Raw genomic sequence first — 4,784 nt, 5'->3', positions numbered from 1 at the left:
TAAAATATATAATTTTATAATAGATGAAAGAAATACAATATAAATGATGTACAAACAAACTGAGAATTTAAATAAAGAGCTACATACGACAAAAGAACCCAAACAGAAAACTGGACCTGAAAGATGATAATAATTGAAATTAAGTGGAGGAAAAAGAAACTGGTTGGAAGGACTTCATAGTACAGAGTTGGCAAAAAGAAGAAGCCATTAATTTAGAATACTTATTTAAAATTATCTGAGCTGAATGTGATCTAATGGAAGCGTGGCACACTATGAAGAAGATTGAAATATACATCCTGGGAATTCCAGAAGGAGACAAGCCATCTACAGATTCATCGAGCTCAATAAACTTTAGGCAAAACAAAATTCCCATCAAGTAGAAATAAAGATAAAATCACGAACACAGAAAGCGTGAGGAAAATGAAATAGTCATGTACCCGAGGGCTTCAAAAAGCGGGTGGAAAAATGATAAGAAAAGCAAACGGACTTTTTCCAGGAACTTTTTGAAGCCCTCTTTGTTATGCGTTGGCATTGACTCGACGGCAGCGTGTTTTGAGTTTGCACAAAGCACCCTCCGTGACGTACGTATGTGCTGCTGTTGCCTCAGAAACCCTGACGGCAAGAAGACATGGGATGACATGTAAAGTATTGAAAGAAAAGAATGATCATCCGAGAATACTGCAATCGATAAGACCATCCTTCAAAATTAAGACATTCCTGGATAACAAGAGCTGAGTCAGTTCATAATGGTCAGACATGCCAAAGGGAGTATTTCACATAGGAAGGCCAGGACACTTGAAAGGGGTTAGAAATAAATGAATAAATAAAATCCCCATACCATATTTTTATGTGGTAATTCTAGTGGTGATGCCCTTTATTACAGTAATTGCATAAAATAAATGTAAGTTCACACTACAGGACATATGATGTACAATGAGGGTATAAGAAGAAGATACAGTCGGTGATGATAACATAAATAGGGAAAGGGTAAAAACAATATAGCTATAAATTTTTGTATGTTACTGAAGTTGGTATCAATTTAAACCAGGTTGTTGTAAAATGTTAAATGTAATCCTCATGGTAACAACGAAAATATCTTCTGAAATATACACATAAAGAGAGGAGAATGGAACAAAAACCATGCACTAATAAAATCAACAACAAACAAATATTAGCAGGACAAGAAAAAATGAACTATAAAGGCATAATATATGCAAAAAACAGATCACAAAATGGCAGAACTAAATCCTTTCTTATTAATACTCATGGATGTAAATGGACTACATACACTAAAAATATACAGAGCATAGCAGAATGGATGAAAGGCAAGCTCTAACTGCATGCTGTCTAAATGAGATACATGTTAGACAGATGAACACAAATTGTTTCACTATGAAAAGATGGAAAAATAAATCGTGCAGAGTAATCAAAAGAGAGGTAGGGGTAATACTTACCTGGCTGGGGAGACACCATGATCACGAAGGTGGTTTTCCCAGGGCGAGGCTTATCCATTGCACTCCGGATCTACTGACCTCTGCAATTTCCCCAAATGTGGGAAACTTGACTGCATAATTTGTGGTAGTGGGGGACTGTGTTCACGCTCTCCCCTAAAGCAAAAAAAGCAACAAAAAAAAAGAGAGGTAGGGTCATTATGTTGATATCAAACAAAATAGTTTTAAAATAAAAACTTATTGTAAGAGAAAAATAAGGACATTATAAAATGAATAAAATGTCAACTCATCAAGAATATAAAATTACTATAAATATAGCTACTCCTCGTTTATCGACTATCTCATTAGCTTAAACTTTGCCTTTACAACAGTAATAAAAAAATCTACTATCCTACTATTTTATGCATTAAGAATGTACCTGTGGCAGTAAAGAACACAGAGGTGCTAGACCACAGTTGCCAAATTGTGTGGAGAGGAACATTTTAATTCCGGAGGCCGCCTGTCAGGTAGAGGCTTTCCAATGGCCTATTATTAGGCCTAATAGGTCATTCATAGGATTTTGACTTGGACCCAGACTCCTCAGTGTGTTCACTCACACACACACACACACACACACACACACACACACACACACACACACACACACACATATTACCCCTGTAAAGAAGTACACATAAATGAAAAGAGCCTTCGTATAAGGTGTGCTATACACGAACATATATATATATATATAACATAGACATAGTTTTAAATCATGTGATCCTCAATATTAGTTAAACCAGCTGGGCTGAATTTTATAATATTTCTCCAATTGTTTCAGAATTGCTTAAGTGGTCAAATAAAATAAACACACCAACTACGAAGATTTCAAGATTTGTTTGCAATACTCCCACACACCCTGGTCCAAGACAGAGCACACTGTGTAATGTATATCTTGGAGGAGTGCTTTTTTTTTAAACTCTCATTAGGTTCGTTTGTTTAAAATTGCATCACTTTTAATCCCCCTTTATATCCCTGTTTATTTTGTTGTTGGAATATATAGGTATTTAATTAATTTGTTTTTATTTTTAAACAGTTTTATTGGAATATAATCTACACATCCCACAATTCAATAGTCCAAACATATCCAGAAGAGTTGTCCATTCATTACCACAATCAATTTTAGAACATTTTCTTTGTTCTTGTATTCCTTGTTGTCAGCTTGATTTGTTTTTAAGATAAGAAAATAAAAGTGAAAATACATGCTTACTACTAAACCCCAAAACCAAACCCATCACTATTGAATCAATTCTGACTCAAGGCAATGAAGACAATAAATCTGTACTGGAGCAGAGGAACTACTGATGGGTCTGCACTGCCAACCTGGTGTTTGTCAGTCCAACACTTACCCAACGGCACCTCCGGTGTACTTGTTGTGTGCTGTGGAGTCCGTTTCAGCAACAGAATGAGACACTACTGTCCTAGGCCATCTTCCCCGGTGCTTTATAATTGAGCCCATTGCTGCAGCCATTGTGTCAATCTGTCCTGTCAAAGGTCTTCCTCTTTTCCGCTGACCCTCCACTTTATCAAGAATGATGCCTTTTTCCAGAGACATATTGTTATTGCCTTCATCACTTCTGCTTGGATCCCCCCTTTCTCCTCCTCGCAGGGAAATAGCTAGTCATATGTTGTTTTCTGGGTTATTTTTTCTGATTCACTTTCAATGTTAAGCAAACCTAAATCCTCACAATTAGCCCCGGAAACATGATAAATGAAGAAAATATTGAAGTTGTCAAGGGTTTAATTTTGTTTGGTCCCTTAATCAATGTGTTATATGGACGCGCAGCTTAGAAATCAAGTGACACATTAGCTGGGTAAATCGCTTGCATAAGACTTCTTTACACTGTTCAAGGGCAAAGGTGTCACTTTGGAAATCAAGGTGAACCTGACCTAAAATGCCAAACCACAGCATTTTCAATTGCCTCATGCATTTGAAAGTCGGACAATAAGTAAGAAAACTTTAGAACAATCAATGTATTCCAATTACGGTATTGGTGAAGAATATCGAAAACAGACCTGTCTTGGTAGAAGTACAGCCAAAATTCTTCTTGAAACTAAGTATGGTGAGACTTTATCTGACATACGTTGAACATGTTCTCCGGAGAGACCAGTCCCTGGAAAAGGACATCCTGCTTGGTAAAGTGCAAGGTCATAGAAAAAGAGGACACGCTGGCTGACATAATAGACTCATATGAGTTGTGAGTATGTAGAAGGCCTGGTTACACATCGGGCTGCTTGCAGTTAGCAGTTTGAAACCACCAGCTGCTCCTCAGGAGAAAGCTAGGGCTTCGGCTCCAGATAGAGTTGTAGTCTGGGAAACTCACAGGGGCAGTTCAGTCCAGTCCCATAGACTCACTACAAGTCAGCAGTCAGCAGCGACTTCATGGCAGTGAGGGTTTTTTGGTTCAGGGTAGACTAGTGCTTCATTCTGTTGTACAGACAGTGACTATGAATCCGGACCAACTTGAGAACATCTGACAAGGACAACAACATGATTCATTTTGTAAAGTTCAGTTTCTTGACATGATTTTTTAAATTTCCATTTCTTTCTTACTCAAATGGTAACATACTACGTTTTCTCTTTTTCACTAGTTTATTCACTTAACATAGTCTTCTGAAAATCCCTCTCTATCAGTTTAAGGAGATTTGTCATTCTTTTTTGTAATTGTTCATTTCACATTATATGTCATGCATGTTTATTAATCTATACTTTTAATTTATTCAACCAATGCTTGAATATATAGTTGGTTTCCAATAATGATAAATCATGCTGTAATAAACAACATTGCACATTGCATATTTTAATTGTTTCCTCTGTGAGTATGTGATAACATAAAGTGTACGTACTAATGAAAACTAGATACTAATGTAGAATATGATTGATCTCTAATAATAGTTATGAAACAAGGTGATAGCATCAACACATACTCTCTGAAAGTCCTCTCACAATGTTTACAGATCTAGTATATAGCCACTTACTTATAGCTTTATATAAATATGGAAAAAGGCTATTGTATACTTGTTATTTATTTGGAGTAAAAATGTACAGGAGATATGGTCTTCTATTTAATAACTAAATGCACTCTTCTATGTAGCTCACGTTGAAGAAACTCACGAAACGGCAATACTTGAGAATCAAGATTCAGGGTCAAAATCCCAAATGCATCAAGCAAAGAAACAAAGAAAACTCAAGGATGGAAAACTCAACAGTAAGAATAATGATTATAGATATAGAGCTATCTTTTGAATGTTATGTTCATCTCACCAGATCTTTTTTTATTTAGTTCCATATAT

General features: G+C 36.1%; 1 non-coding gene across 1 annotated transcript; it reads left to right on the top strand.

Moving 5' to 3' along the window:
* The first annotated feature begins 1,446 nt into the window (after positions 1-1,446).
* Positions 1,447-1,610, top strand: LOC115869562. The gene has a single exon (XR_004046238.1). It is a non-coding gene; the product is annotated as a U1 spliceosomal RNA (small nuclear RNA).
* Positions 1,611-4,784: the final 3,174 nt, after the last annotated feature.

Source organism: Echinops telfairi, unplaced genomic scaffold (assembly GCF_000313985.2).
Source record: "Echinops telfairi isolate 266 unplaced genomic scaffold, ASM31398v2 ScPeMD7_31;HRSCAF=116, whole genome shotgun sequence".
In the NCBI taxonomy this organism is placed as follows: Eukaryota; Metazoa; Chordata; class Mammalia; order Afrosoricida; family Tenrecidae; genus Echinops; species Echinops telfairi.
This window is presented reverse-complemented; position numbering and strand designations above follow the sequence as displayed.